We start from the raw sequence: 15,037 nt of genomic DNA, 5'->3' as shown, positions 1-15,037 counted from the left end.
ATGAATCTCACAGGACCTATGTGTTCATCTGTTCGCATGCTGCTAATACAGGTATACTCAAGCTTGGGTGATTTATAAAGGAAAGAGGTTTAATTAACTCACAGTTCCACATGACTGGGGAGGCCTCACAATCATGGTGGAAGGCTAGGAAGAACAACGTCACATTTTACATGGCTGCATACAAGAGAGAGTGTGTGCATGAAACCATCAGAGCTCATGAGAAGTCATGAGAATAGTATGGGAGAAACCACCCCCATGATTCAATTATCTTCACTTTGCCCCACCCTTCCCATGTGGGGATTATTACAATTCAAGGAAAGATTTGGGTGAGGACACAGTCAGACCATATCATTGCACCCCTGATCCAAATATCATATCCTCATAGTTCAAAAACCAATCATGCCTTCCTAACAGTCACTCAAAGTCTTAACTCATATCAGCATTAACTCCAGAGTTCACAGTCCAAAGTCTCCCTGATACAAGGCAAGTCCCTTCTGCCTATGAGTCTGCAAAATCAAAAGCAAGTCAGTTATTTCCTAGATAAAATGAGGGTATGGGCATTTGGTAAATAAACCCATTCTAACCGGGAGAAATTGGCTAAAACAAAGGAGCTACAGGCCCCATGCAAGTCCACAGTCCAATGGGGCAGTCAAATTTTAAAGCTTCAAAATGATCTTTGACTCCATGTCTCATATCCAGGTCACACTGATGCAAGAGAGGGGCTCCCATGGCCTTGGGCAGCTCTCCTCTGTGGCTTTTCAGGATGCAGCCTCTCTCTTGGTTGATTTCATGGGTGGTGTTGAGAGTCTGCAGCTTCTCCAGGCACACAGTGCAAGCTGTTGGTGGATTTACCATTCTGGGGTCTGGAGGATGGTGGCCCTCTTCTTGTAGCTCCATGAGGCAGTGCCTCGGTGGGGACTCTGTGTGGAGTCTCTGACCCCACATTTTTCTTTTGCACTAGCAGAGGTTCTTTATAAGAGCCCTGCACATGGAGCAAAGTTCTGCCTGGACATCCAGGTATTTCTTTACCTTGTCTGTATCTAGGCTGAAGTTCCCAAACCTTAATTTTTGACTTCTGTCCACCACAGGACCAACACATGTGGAAGCTGCCAAGATGTGGGGCTTGCACCCTTTGAAGCAATGACCTGATCTTTATGTTGGCTCCTTTTAGCCACAGCTGGAGCTAAAGCACCTGGGACATAGGCCACCATGTCCAAAGGCTGCATAGAGCAGGGGAGCCCTGCACCTAACCCACAAAACCATCCTTCCCCACTAAGCCTCCATGCCTGTTATAGGAGGGGCTTCTGTGAAGGTTTATAACATGCCCTATAGATATTTTCCCCATTGTTGAATTAACATTCAGTGACTCATTACTTATATTTATGCAGGCAGATTGAATTTCTCCCCAGAAAATGGGTTTTTCTTTTCTATCGCATTGCCAGGCTGCAAATTTCCCAAACTTTTATACTCTACTTCCTCTTGAACACTTCACTGCTTAGAAAGTTCTTCTACCAGATAACCTAAATCATCTCTCTCAAGTTCAAAGTTCCACAAATCTCTAGGGCAGGTGCAAAATGCCAGTCACTTTGCACAGAAAGAGTGACCTTTACTGCAGTTTACAACAAGTTTCTCATCTCCATCTGAGACCACCTCAGCCTGGACCTTATTATCCATATCACTGTCAGCATTTTGATCAAAGCCATTCAACAAGTCTCTAAGAAGCTCCAAACATTCCCACATATTTCTGTCTTCTTCAGAGCCCTTTAAGTCTCTAGAAAATTCCAAACTTTCCCATATTTTCCTGTCTTCTTCTGAGCCCTCCAAACTGTTCCAATCTCCACATGTTATCCAATTCCAAAGTTGCTTCCACATTAATGGGTATCTTTAGATCTGCAACCCAGTCCTGATACCAATTTACTGTATTAGTCTGTTATCATGCTGTTAATAAAGACATACCCAAGACTGGGTAATTTATAAAGGAAAGAGGTTTAATTAGCTCACAGTTCCACATGGCTGGGGAGGCCTCACAATCATGGTAGAAGCCAAAAAGGAGCAAAGTCACATCTTACATGGCAGCAGGCAAGAGACAGTTTGTGTGTGGGGCTGCTCTTTATAAAACCATCAGAACTCATGAGATTTATTCATTATCATGAAGCACCACCCCATGATTCAATTATCTCCACCTGGCCCTGCCCTTGCCATGTGGAGATTATTACAATTCAAGGTGAAAACTGGGTGGGGACAGAGCCAACCGTATCAACCTATACAACAAAAATACAATACATTTTTAAAAACAAGGTATTCAGGCAACAAATAGCACAATTAATTGAATAGTACCTCACATCTGAATACTAACATTGAATGTAAATGACTTAAATGCTTCACATTAAACATACAGAATTGCAGAGTGGATAAGAATTCACCAGTCAAGTATCTGCTGGCTTCAAGAGATTCATCTAACACATAGAACTCACATGAACTGAAAGTAAAGGGGTGGAAAAAGATGTTCCATGCAAATGAACACCAAAAGCGAGCAGAAGTAGTTATTCTTATATCAGACAAAATAAATGTTAAAGTAGAAGCAGTTTAAAAAGATGAAAGGGACATTGCATAATGATAGAAGGCCTTGTCCAACAGGAAAATATCACAATCCTAAATATATATGTACCTAATACTGGAATTCCCAAATTTATAAAACAATTATTACTAGATCTAAGAAATGAGAAGACAGCAACACAATATAGTGATAGCATACTCCGCTGACAGCACTAGACAGGTGATGAAGGCAGAAAGTCAACAAAGAAACAGTGGATTTAAACTATACCCTAGAACAAATGGACTTAACAGATATTTAAAGAACATTGTACCAAGCAACCACAGAATATACATTCTCTTTATCAATGCATGTAACTGTCTGTAAGATAGACCATATGATAGACCATAGAACAAGTCTCAATACATTAAAGAAAATTGAAATCATATCAGATATTCTCTCAGACAACAGTAGAATAAAATTGGAAATCAATTCAAAAAGGAACCTTCAAAACCATACAAATACACGGAAATTAAATAACCTGCTCCTGAATAAACATTGGATCAAAAATTAAATCAAGATTGAAATTAAAAAATTATTTGAATGATGTGATAATAGGGACACAATCTATCAAAACCTCTGAGATACAGCAAAGGTAATGCTAAGAGGAAAGTTTATAGTCATAAATGCCTATATCAAAAAGTCTGAAAGAGCACAATCTAAGGTCAATATAGACAATAGACAATCTAAGGTCATACTTCAAGGAACTAGGGAAACAAGTACAAACCAAACCAAAATCCAGCAGAAGAAAAGAAATAAACAAGATTAGAGCAGAACTAAATGAAATTGAAACAAAACTACAAAAGATAAATTTTGAAAAGCTGATTATTTGAAAAGAAAAGTAAAATTGGTAAACCATTAGCAGGATTAACCAATAAAAGAAAAGAGAAGATTCGAATGAGTTCAATTAGAAATGAAATGGGAGCTATTACAACCTACACTGCAGAAATACAAGATTATTGCAGGCTACTCTGAACATCTTTTCACACGTAAACTGGAAAACCTAGAGGAGATGGATAATTTTCTGGAAATATACAACCCTCTAGCTTAAATCAGGAAGAATTAGAAACCCTGAACATATCAATAAGAACCAGCAAGATTGAAATGCTTACCAACAAAAAGCCCCCAGAACCGGATGGATTCACAGCTGAATTCTATCAGACATTCAAAAAGAAATGGTACCAATCCTACTGACATTTTTCTACAAGGTAGAGAAAGAAGGAATTTTCACAATCATTTTATGAAGCCAGTATCACCCTAATACCAAAACCAGGAAAAGCCACAACAAAAAAAGGAAAACTACAGACCAGTATCTCTGGTGAACATAGATGCAAATATCCTTAACAAAATACTAGCTAAACAAATCCAATAGCATATGAAAAAGATAATCCACCATGATCAAGTAGGTTTCATACCAGGGATACAGGGATGCTTTAACATATGCAAGTCAAGAAATGTGATACACCACATAAACAGAATTTAAAAAATTCACATAATCATCTCAATAGATGCAGAAAAAGCATTTGACAAAATCCAGCATCCCCTTATGATTAAAACCCTTAGCAATATCAGCATATAAGGGACATACCTCAGTGTAATAAAAGCCATCTATGACAAACCCACAGCCGGCATAATGCTGAATGGGGAAAAGTTGAAAGCATTCTCTTTGAGAACTGGAACAAGACAAGGATGCCCACTCTTGCCATTTCTTTTCAACATAGTCCTGGAAGTCCTAGCCAGAGCAATCAGATAAGAGAAATAAAGGACATCCAAACCAGTAAAGAGGAAGTCAAATTGTCATTGTTTGCTGACAATATGATAGTTTACCTTAAAAACCTTAAAGACTCCTCCAGAAATCTCCTAGAACTGATAAAGGAACTCAGCAAAGTTTCTGGATACATGATTAATGTATAAAAATTGGTAGCTCTTCTATACACAAACAGTGACTAACTGGAGAATTGAGTACTCAACCCCTTTTACCATAGCTACAGAAAAGATAAAATACTTAGGAATATACCTAACCAAGGAGGTGAAAGACCTCTACAAGGAAAACTATAAAACACTGCTGAAAGAAATCATAGATAACACAAACAAATGGAAACACATCACATGCTCATGGATGGGTAGAATCAATATTGTGAAAATGGCCATGCTATCAAAAGCAATCTACAAATTCAGTGCAATTCCCATCTCATCAAAATACCACCATCATTCTTCACAGAACTAGAAAAAAAAATCTTACAATTCATATGGACCCCCAAAAGAGCCTGCATAGACAAGTAAGACTAAGAAAAAAGAACAAATCCAGAGGCATGACATTACCTGATTTCAAATTATACTATAAGGCCATAGTCATCAAAACAGCATGCCACTGGTATAAAAATAGGCACATAGACCAATGGACCAGAATGGAGAACCCTGAAATAAAATGCAAATGCTTACAGCCAACTGATCTTCGACAAAGCAAACAAAAACATAAAGTGGGGAAAGGACACCCTATTCAACAAATGGTGCTGGGATAATTGGCAAGCCACATGTAGGAGAATGAAACTGGATCCTCATCTTTCACCTTACATAAAAATCAACTCAAAATGGATGAAGGACTTAAATTTAAGACATGAAACTATAAAAATTCTGGAAGATAACATTGAAAAAAAATTTTCTGGACATTGGCTTAGACAAAGACTTCATAACCAAGAATCCAAAAGCAAATGCCACAAAAAACAAAGATAAATAAATGGAGCTTAATTACGGTAAAGAGCTTCTGCATGCTAAAAAGGAACAGTCAGTAAACAGGCAACTCACAGAGTTGGAGAAAATCTTCCCGATCTATACATCTGACATAGGACTAGTATCTAGAATCTACAAGGAACTCAAACAAATTATCTAGAAAACCCCCCCCACAAATAATCACATCTAAAAGTCTGCCAATGACAACAATAAACAATTCTCAAATGAAGGTATATAAATGACCAACAAACATGCAAAAAAATGTTCAACATCACTCATTACCAGGAAAATGCAAATCAAAACCACCATGCAATACCACCTTACTCCTGCAAGAATGGCCATAATCAGGGAAAAGAAGTCAATATATGAAAAGATTATATGTACACACGTTTATAGCAGCACAATTTGCAATTACAAAAATATGGAACCAACCAAATACTCATCAGTCAATGAGTGGTTAAAGAAATTTTGGTAGATATATATGATGGAATACTATTCAGCCATAAAAAGGAACAAATTAATGGCATTCACAGCAACCTGGGTTGGAACTGGAGATGATTATTATTCTAAGTGACGTAATCAGGAATGAAAAACCAAAAGTTGTATGTTCTCACTCCTAAGTGGGAGCTTAGTTATGAGGTTGCAAAGGCATAAGAATGATATAGTGGACTTTAGGGACTCAGGGGAAAGGGCGGGAAGGGGGTGAAGGGTAAAAACTGCAACTTTGATTCAGTGTATACTGCTCAGGTAGTGGGTGCACCAAAATCTCACAAATCACCACTGAAGAACTTATTATGTAACCAAATACCTCCTGTTTCCCCAAAACCTGTGTAAATAAAATATTTGGAAAAAGGAGTTAAGGAGAACATAAAAAACACCTCTTATCGCAAGTTTTATTTGGAGCCACCTTGTCAAAGTAGAGGTATACATCAGCAGTTGTGTATTTTTATTTTGTTGTGTTTGGGAGTGCTGCTAATTTTCATGTACTTGTTTGTTGGCTGGAAAGTACCACACACGATTGTAACTAGAGTGAAAAGACATTGATTATGTGCCTGGCAGGCTGTCCAGGGAATTTCAAAATGGAATGTATTATGTTGCAATAATCACAGTATAGGGTCTTTTGACTTGATTTTTGGGACCAGAAACTTGCTCTTCTTGGAAACTGAGTAGATCCATTTCTCTGGGGCAGAGTTATGTTAATCAAGCACCTAGAACAAAATCTTCTGTGAACAATGAGAAATATGAATGTTAAATGGACTGACCTATTCATGTTAGCATGACTAACACATTATCTCATTTTAGGCAGAGCTACATGGAAAACTGAATTATAATCAGAAGACAATTTGATGGGGATAGAATTATCACAAGTAATTGAGTGGTAGACAAGAGAACAGAATGCATAACTCAGTGATTCAGGACACCTTCTCTCCATGTACTTGCTTAAAAACCAACCTCTGGTGTTAATCTGTGCTCCACATTTGACCATCTATAAGAAATCTGATTTCTCAGTCTTTCTTAGCTACTGAGTAATTGTTTATGTTTAAAGTTGACTTAGTTGTCATTTTATGCCTCTCTTAATTGGTGTTTTAATGTATCTAAACTTTGCAGTCATATCACAGATGTTACCTTGATTCGCTGTTGCACTTGGATGAACCCTTCTACTCTGTGTGTGTGACTTTGTAGATTTAAAGCTCTGAATTGATTTAAATATTTAATATTTTCATTGTTTGTTTTTCAAATCATGACCTAAGTTTTAGACTGGCAGACATTTCATTATTGCTTTCATGTGCTATCATAAGACATCACATTCTAGAGTGCCACCAGATACTTCAGGTTCTTAAAAGGTTTTTGGAATTTGGGTAGGCCGAGTGTCAAAAACATTTGTTTGGTAGTTTCCTTGAAGCAAGTTTCAATGTTATGGTGCAATCAGGTTTGGCTTAAGAGTGAGATAGATACATCAAGCCTTTCTTGAATATCTGTGTTTCCTCCATTATAGTTACTCTGACAGACTTATTAGTCTCTGTCGCTTCCTTTTTTTGTTTCACTTTTTTCTTGTATCAATAATGGATAATTCTCAATTCATGCAAATGAATATTACTATACAGATAAGTGTAGCTGACATTCACTAAATGCTAATTTTAGTTTTCATATTTAGCATGTGCATAAATTAAGTTGTGTCGTTCAAGTTTCTTTTTACAATTGTTATAAAATGAATAGTTTCTAAGCTAAAGTCATTCTCTTACTAACTTTGTTTTTATACTTCTTTATAAATATACCTACGAATATTATTTCCTTTTCCTATTTTTTAGAAAGGGAGAATTATAAGTAGAAAGTTAACAATGGGAAGGATCTGAGTTCATTTGCATGAAATTATTATTCAAGAGAAAATTATTATACAAGTATTATAATGTTGAAATTGTATGCTGTACATAATAATTATGTTATTATACTTTAAATATTCTGCTATTGGTCAGAACTGTCAACTTTTAAGAATAAACTTTGAGAAAAAATAAGTTGAGGTGTGTGTGTTGAGAATCAACCAATGAGAAATCTTACTGGAGAGGTAGTGGTGTGGAGGAGACTGGCTAGCCATTCACCAAATTATAATTCCTCTTCTTAATGATAAAGTTAACCTGTGCTTCTCAGTCTCCCCTGCACTCAGTTGCAGCTATATACTGGAGATCTATCCATTGCAATGGCATAGCTGGGCCCAGTGGCCTTGGAAGGCACATGTTGGAAATATGGAATCACAGAAAAAAAAGACCCCTGCTCCCTGAATTGCTACTTAGATGAGGGTCCTTTGGTGCTTAGAAGAAAAGTTGGACTTTAGACAAACAAGAAATAAACTTCTATTGTGTTTGAAGCATCATATATTTTTGGGTTTATTACTGCAGCTGGTATTACCCTAATTAATACAAACAATTTCTTGATAAGACCTTCTTAATTTTTAGTATGCTACTCCTAATCCATCAAAAATGTACATGGCCTTAAAAATACCATCATGGCTTTAAAATTTATTCTTGAAGGGCTTTATGTTACTGACACAATTATTGTTAGTAAAGATCTATTATTAGTAGGCAACAATAAAAATCAGGAAACTCTTGACTTTACATGTAAGAGGGCTTTAAAATTTGCTAGAAACAGAAGTCATAGATCTTTATCTGTATTATACACACTTATTTCTAAAAAAAAAAAGCAAACACCATGAAAAACATGATGGCACTATGTTTGGATTATATATATTTAATTTATATTCAATGTGACGTATGAAATTTCCCTTCTTCTATCCCTCCATCATCCCCTCCATCCTTTAATTCTTTCTATCAGTGTGTCAGACAAGCACAGGATGGCTGAGATACAGCTATTTTGAGATCAACATATTTTCTCCCTACAAAGTCTGAGTTTATCATTAAGTTTCATAATATATTAATGTTAATTATTAATAAGTGAGATTATCATTAAACCACATCATATTAAGTGAACACGTAATAAGAAATTTCACTTGAAAATGTGGTGAGAGGCAATTAGAGAAGTCTCCTATGAGAGAGTAACACTGAAGTGAAGAACTAAAGAACAAGTATGAGCTGTCGAGGCACATAAGTAAGGGAGATGGACATAGGACTCTCAAAGAACTAGAAAGGCAGAATGCTTGGAGAATGGAAATCATGCATTGGCAAGGTATAAGGAGAGGCTGCAGAAAGAAATAGGCATCGGATCAGGCTGGGGCTTTTTTAGATATGTTAAGAACTTGAATTTTTATCTTAACAACAACAGGATACTGTGTGTGTTTTAAGAAGATGAGTGGCATGGCCAGATTTGTATTCTAACTTCACCTCACTTTGTCTCCAGTGAGGTGAAGTTTAGAGAGAGGGGGAAATAATGAACTGTGGAGTCTCTTTCAGAAGTGATGGCAGTAGTCCAGGTGAGAGACAATGGTGACTTGAACTAGGGTGATTGTCCCGACCTGCAGGACAACAACAGGAGCTCGAAGGGAGGGAGTGGGGATGGATGGGCAGGAGACGCGAAGAATGGAGACAAGACAGGAGTCTGATCAAGTCTCGTTTATTGTTGCTGAGCTCACAGCTTAAATAGGCCAGGCAGAGAGGTGGGGCAAAGGAAGCTTGCAGTTGGGAAATTCTGGCCTTCCTAAGTTTCAAAACTGAAACTTACCAGCAGGAAACAGAAACTGAAACATTCAGCGGAGAAACAGAAACTGAAACATTCAGCAGAGAAACAGAAACTGAAACATTACTGAAACTTATCAGTGAGGAAACAAAGACTGAAACTTGTCAACAGGAAACATTAAACTGAAACTTGTCAACAGGAAACATTAAACTGAAACTTGTCAGCAGGAAAACAGGAACTGAAACTTAACTTGTGCAAACCGCAGCAGATCACAAAATGGCGGCTATTGCTGCCCACAGGTCCCCCTTTTTTATTTTATTTAGAAATTAGGCTGAGGGGTAGTTATGCCCATGGGAACCGTGCCTGTCTTAGGTCAGAGGACCCCACATGAGAGAACATTGACTCCTTATCCATCATGGGGAGGGGAAAAACGTTTTCCTCCCTATCTTAGGCGGAGTGTCCTTACTCATGCTCCTCAGTTGCCCGTCATTGGCTAACCGGTTCAGCTCGCTGGGTGACCTGAGAGGAAAGGTATCAAGCTCCATCTCTAGGTCTGCCATCTCCAGCCTGTGGTAATGGACCTGAGTGGGCTGCATCTTTATGACCTCAATTTGTGATCTTGAGAAGCTCATGAGTTTGCTGAGTATAACAGGACCGATAGTAAGACAAGGAGGGAAAGCAATCAGGATAAATAATATCATGTTGTTGACTCCTAAAAAGGAAAAAAATAAAAGACCCTCAGGGCTCGGTGTCATCCCTGGGTGGAGTTGGTTTTTCAGATTTTTTGGTATCTACTTGCTTTACAAGTCTCTCGGGAAGCCACCTGGCTGAATCGGCTTCCTTGGCATAAATGCACACCAATCCTCGACCCCAAATCAGGACCGAGTCCGGGCCATGCCATGCACCCGTCATGGGATCTTTCCACATTACCGATGCATAATGGCTTTTGGTTTCAAAATGCCAGTGTCGATCGGCAGTAGAGTGTCCTTCTTGATCCAGTGTTAAAAAATTTAAAATAAATAAGCAGTGTGATAAAAGGTTTTTTGGCGATCCCTTATGGGGGTGCCATTCCCCCTTTTTTATTTTATTTAGAGTGGTTTTTATGGTGAGATGAGCTCTTTCTACTATGCCTTGTCCCTGGGGGTTGTACGGGATGCCTGTAACATGTTGAATGTTTAGGTGAGTACAGAACTGAGTGAAGGCTGTACTGACATAACCAGGCCTGTTGTCAGTTTTGATTTTACGTGGACACCCCAGGGATGCAAAGGCAGTTAAAAGATGAGCAATAACATGTTTTGTGGCTTCTCCAGTTTGTAAAGTGGCAAAGATATATCCACTACAAGTATCAATACAGACATGAACATATTTAAGATTTCCAAATTCTGGGATGTGGGTGACATCCATTTGCCAAAGGGCATTAGTTAGGAGGCCTCAAGGGTTAACTCCAAGATGTGGGACCGGTAAGTGAGGTGCACATTGTGTGCAGGACTTTACTATTTGTCGGGCTTGTTCTCTAGTTATGTGATGAAGTAGTCTCAAGGATTGAGCATTAAGATGATGCAAGTTGTGCAAATGTTGTGCTTGAGCTAGAGGGGTGTTAGGGAGTTGAACTAACAGAACACGGGTGGCTAGGTCTGCCTTGGCATTTCCAGAGGCTAATGGACCGGGTAAGCCTGAATGAGCACGTAAATGCCCAATGTAAAAAGGTTGTGTTCTGGAAATTAATAGCTTTTGTAGTTAAGAAAATAGTTTTGCAGCAGTTGAGGTGTGTTTTATGAATGGGGCTGTTTCTAACTTTGGGACAGAGGTAGCAATGTACGCACTGTCTGTATAAACATTGAGAGGATCATTGGGAAACATGAAAAATGCAGCTATAACTGCATGTAGCTCTGCTAATTGGGCAGACGAAGATTGGGATTGAAAGCTGATAGTTTGGTTTGGGGTAACAAAGGCTGCAAGCCCTGTGGATGACCCATCAGTGAAAATGGTAATTCCATTTGGAAGGGGGTGAAGTCTGGTGTTTTTAGGAAAAACGAAATAATGTCTGTTGGCAAAATCTAGAAGCTTATTGGGAGGATAATGATTATCGAGGTTGCCAGTATAAGAGGCGAGTGCAATAGGCCATGCTTCAGTATTTTGCATGAGCCAATGGATCTGCTGTTTGGTATAAGGTTGGACAATGTTGTTAGGTTCCTGTCTGAAATATTCCTTGCCTAGGGTTCTTCCTTTGGTAATTAGACTGGCTACCATAAGGTAGTAAGTTTCAATGACTTTAGTGGGCATATTAGGAAGATGGATCCACATAAGTGGAGCAGTTTGCCAGAACACAGCTGTGGGAGATAATGAGGTATGACATATAATAAATCGGAGTGGTTTGTCAATATCGAAAAAGGTGATGTTTTGGTTATTGATAGCTTGGTTAACTAAATTGATAGCTGATTTTGCTTCAGGGGTGAGTTGTCTTAAAGAAGTAGGACTAGGATCCTCTACCAATGTATCGTATAGGGGCTTGAGATCAGCTTTGCATAATTTTAGATAAGGTAACAGCCAATTTATGTCTCCTAATAATTTTTGAAAATCATTGAGGGGTTTTAAACAGTCTAGCCTGAGTTGCACCTTTTGAGTCGATAGGCGAGTTCCACTTAACTGAAATCTTAGGTAGGTGTAGGGATCAGTAAGTTGTACCTTCTCTGGGGCAATGACTAATCCACTAGCAGTAAGGGCAGTTTGTAGACTTTTGAAACAAGACAAGACCACCTCCTCTTTTGCTGCTGCTAAAAGTATATCATCCATATAATGGATTATGTACACATCCTTCCAATCTTCTCTAACTTCAGCAATGGCGATGGCCACATATGACTGACATAAGGTGGGACTGTTGGCCATGCCCTGAGGCAAAACCTTCCATTGATATCTCTTCATAGGCTCTTTAAAGTTAATTGCGGGAAGGCTGAAAGCGAAACGCTTACAATCCTCTGGATGGAGAGGGATAGTAAAGAAACAGTCTTTTAGGTCTACAATAACTTTGTAGAATCCCAGAGGTATGGCTACAGGGGAAGGGAGGTTGGGTTGTACACAAATACACACCACCCTGTTCCAGGGTGCCCAGGGATATTAATTCCAGCCAAACTTGGCTATACTCATTTTTTTTATACCACAAACATATTTATAAATGAAAATGTAGCATCTCCATAAACAGCTGAAGCTGGATTATCTACAGACAAAATTAGCAACAAATCTGATGCACTGTAAATTCAAGTCCTCAGGACAACAAAATTGATTAAGCAAGACCTCAAGTAACAATGTTAATGTCATTTACAAAGGAAAAAACTGATACAAAAACATTCAAAACCTAAACATCACTTGGCATGTAAGGGAAAAAAAAAGCAAATTAGCTGAAAGGTTCATAAACACAAGGTCTTATTTACACTACACAAAGCTCAGGTGTTAGCCTTGAATGTAACTTTCAAAATACCTTCAAATATATCCAACTCAGATCACAGAATTTTGGTATCCAGCTGCTTCATCCTCAAGATCATCCCAATCAATGCCTTCGTCCTCTGAATTATTGACTCGACTGGCTAGCCATACAATCCTCTTTCGATATTTTGGATTAGCCAATTTTTGTTTAAGGCCTGCGGCTACACGTTCAGCAAATTTCTCTAAGGAACACACAGGCCCACCGCTCTCTGCGGGTTTCTGTTCCTCTTTACCAGAGTTGCTATTAAATGACATTAAGTCAGCTCCCCCTGACTTTTCCTCCTTGCCCTCTTTGGGTTCTGGTTTTTCCAAAACTAACAAATTTTCTTTAAAGGGGGGGCTTTTATCAGACAAATTTTTACATGAGTCTCTCAGGCAAGTTTCCCCCTGGGTTATGAGATTAGCAATAACTGGATCATCATGTTTTCAGGTAATGATCTCATTTATTAGATTCCAGTATGAGAAAGCAATTACAGGGAACTTTTGAAGCCCGAAAGCATCATAATAATCTTTTAGGGCATCCCCTACTCTTTTCCAACATCTTTGATCTATGGTTCCTTCTTGAGGGAACCAGGGACAAATGTCCTTAATATAATCAAAATATTTAATTAACCAGTTTACTTTCACCTTTACTCCTTGCGCCTTTAATACTTTGCTGAGTTCTTCTACAAACAACTCATGCTGACTAATTTCCTGACCCATAATATCGTCATCCACTTACCAGAGAGCAAGGCCGCAGCAGGTTCCTGCGGTGACTCCTTCTCTGGATTTCTTCCTTCAATGCGGCCGGCTTCGACGACGTCCCTCACGGTGTCCCTCTTACTTCGTGCCCCATGTTGGGCGCCAGACTGTCCCGACCTGCAGGACAACAACAGGAGCTCGAAGGGAGGGAGTGGGGATGGATGGGCAGGAGGCGCGAAGAATGGAGACAAGACAGGAGTCTGATCAAGTCTCGTTTATTGTTGCTGAGCTCACAGCTTAAATAGGCCAGGCAGAGAGGCGGGGCAAAGGAAGCTTGCAGTTGGGAAATTCTGGCCTTCCTAAGTTTCAAAACTGAAACTTACCAGCAGGAAACAGAAACTGAAACATTCAGCGCAGAAACAGAAACTGAAACTTAACTTGTGCAAACCGCAACAGATCACAAAATGGCGGCTATTGCTGCCCACAGGTGATGGCAGTGTATATGGAGACCTGAGGACCAATTTGAAAGATATTTAGGAGGAATAATTAACAACAGTTTGTGATTAATTGATTTGAGTGTGAGAAAGAGTCAAGAATAATTTTCTGGTTTCTGGCTTGGGTCATTGGGTAGATGAAATGGCATTTTATGAAGACAGGGAACATTGAAAAACAGGAAGAAAGATGTGAGTTTATTTTTGGACATGTTGAACTGGACCTGTGAAATAGCCAGGTGGCTTGTTTATTTATATAGTTACCTAATGTGTGTTAATTAGGTAAAACTGTAATTAGGCAGTTGGATTAAGGGCCTGGGACTCAATAGATAGGTCTGGACTAGCGATAATGTTAGAAAATAATGTCTCCTTAAAGATAATTTAGTCTAACTCCTTTATTTTATAGATGATAGAAATTATTCCTAAGAAACAAGCATTCGTATAGTGCTTTATTGTTTGTGCCACACTTTTTTATTGTTTCATTTATTTTCTACAGTTGATTACATGAAGAATTGTTATCTCCATATTTATAATTAAGAAGACTAAGACTTGAGGTCTACATTTTTAAGGCTACCCCCTCTTGAAGATAATGAGCCCTTCTGCAAAAGATTAAAATGTCTTATCCTTTTAGTGACAGATAAAGACATTGCAAGAACAGGGACAAAGAATTGTCTGATCCTGAAGAGGCATTTCCTTTGTGTCCTGCTTGTCATGAAGATGGAGTACAGAGTAAAATTGCTAAGTAAAACAAGGAGAAAATGATGGGACTTGTTAACCTGCTTTTGAGACAAAGTAACCTCAACCCCAATTTGTGGGACATGCCTCACAAGGAGTCTAGCCCTCATAGTTACTTTTCCATTGATAACTAGAGCAAGGGCTGGAGAGAAGCTTCCTCCTCCAAGAGAATGCCATTATCTTCTCTGTGGTCTAAGATGAA

At 38.7% G+C, this 15,037-nt stretch overlaps 1 long non-coding RNA gene across 4 annotated transcripts in view; it reads right to left on the bottom strand.

The window, feature by feature from the left end:
* Window positions 1-13,895, bottom strand: part of LOC141580821 (uncharacterized) — a 50,859-nt gene extending 36,964 nt beyond the window's left edge. For all 4 annotated transcript variants that reach the window (XR_012513173.1, XR_012513175.1, XR_012513172.1 and 1 more), the window contains exon 1: window positions 13,650-13,895. This is a non-coding gene — a long non-coding RNA (uncharacterized LOC141580821). The remainder of the gene's footprint in view (window positions 1-13,649) is intronic.
* Window positions 13,896-15,037: the final 1,142 nt, after the last annotated feature.

This window comes from Saimiri boliviensis, chromosome 1, assembly GCF_048565385.1.
Source record: "Saimiri boliviensis isolate mSaiBol1 chromosome 1, mSaiBol1.pri, whole genome shotgun sequence".
Lineage (NCBI taxonomy): Eukaryota > Metazoa > Chordata > Mammalia > Primates > Cebidae > Saimiri > Saimiri boliviensis.
The sequence above is the reverse complement of the archived record's forward strand: the minus strand, read 5'-3'. Positions and strand labels throughout refer to the sequence as shown.